The sequence below is a fragment of the Dendrobium catenatum genome, unplaced genomic scaffold, assembly GCF_001605985.2.
Source record: "Dendrobium catenatum unplaced genomic scaffold, ASM160598v2 original_scaffold_253073, whole genome shotgun sequence".
Classification (NCBI taxonomy): Eukaryota; Viridiplantae; Streptophyta; class Magnoliopsida; order Asparagales; family Orchidaceae; genus Dendrobium; species Dendrobium catenatum.
Genome location: NW_021571472.1, coordinates 1 through 1,339, shown reverse-complemented (window position 1 = coordinate 1,339; position 1,339 = coordinate 1). Strand labels below are relative to the sequence as shown.

At 32.4% G+C, this 1,339-nt stretch overlaps 1 long non-coding RNA gene across 1 annotated transcript; it reads right to left on the bottom strand.

Annotated features, from left to right (window-relative positions):
* Positions 1-56: 56 nt before the first annotated feature.
* On the bottom strand, positions 57-1,339 carry LOC110112880. Its single transcript, XR_002305094.2, has 2 exons — positions 1,271-1,339; positions 57-376 (listed from the first exon to the last, which is right to left on the bottom strand). It is a non-coding gene; the product is annotated as an uncharacterized LOC110112880 (long non-coding RNA).

The following is a 1,339-nucleotide window of genomic DNA, read 5'->3' as shown; positions in this document are numbered from 1 at the left end:
TCAGAACAAACTGTTATAAATTGGTATAAAGCTAGGTCACAAATTAAAAGAAAGGGTAAATGAAGAAAAGAGTAAACAGAACTCATAAATGAAGAAAGTTTACTATTCTGACGCCACATAACTCAGAAGAAAGCCCCTGCAAGATTCTAATTTCCAGTTTTTGAATGTAGAGGGATTGTTATATATTTGGTTCTCAAAATCAAAGCATTTGTACTAAATCAGCCCCAGCAATCGGAACCCAGAAAAACCGGCCGTTTTTGAAGTCTAGTTTTAGGATTCAACTCACTTGTTCTTCCTCTCTCCATTGTAGTCATCCATCAGTCTCTCCACATCCCTCCAAAATAGGCCCTCGACAAGGATCCCATCCTTCGTAAACCTGTTCAGTTAAAAAGCAACAATGAAATATTAAAACTATTTGATCAGTTGAAAGAAAGTTGTTTATATTAGCTGTGACTTACTTCATTACTTTAACATCAAGTTTTATTTGTAAACTAAAATAGGACGGGTTATCAAAATTTCTCATGTAGCTGCCAAAAAGAGAAAAAAAAAAGTATAGATTTTGGCTTCGTTTGGGACGGCTTTCTTACGGCTGCTTAAAGTAGCTTTCTAATGCAAAATTTTTAATTTTTGTACTACAAAGCTGCTTTAAGAAGCAGAAAGAAAGCCGTCCCAACAACTTTCTTATTAATTTCTTCAAAAAAATTTGTACTAGAAAGCTATTTTGAAAAGCAGGAAGAAAGCTGTCCCAAATGAAACCTTAGTATAGCAATTGCATATGTATGCTTTAGCTCTTAACCAACAAAGCCAAATCTAGGTAGATTACTGACACTAGCAAAAAGTTATTAAACAACCACGTAAAAGGAACCACATATATTGGAAATTTGAAATCTGCATGCCTACAAATTAATCAAGGGGGGTTTCCATGCATAACATAAAATTCTAATTTATTTATATTTGTAGCACCTAAATCTTTATATTTAGGTGCATAACATTCAAATCATACAAAAATACCCTTAATATTAACTTATTTAAAGTAAAACACACATTTTCATGAATATAATTTGCCGTCATTAAAATGGCATTGGGGAAATATAAAGAAGTTATGTTAGATATGTAAATTCATAAGAATTTTGTGATATTCCTAAAGACGCTTATGTATTTAAACAAACAGCTCATCCTCTTATGACTAAGATTTTCTTTAACGTAATTCGCCAGGAATCTGAGACCAAAAGAATTGAACAATAAAATTCAAATAAGAGCAAAAAGTTACCATTTTGTGACACTCTTGATAAGTTGCACTGATTTGTTTGCAGAAATGGATTTTGGATCCGCACTAGCT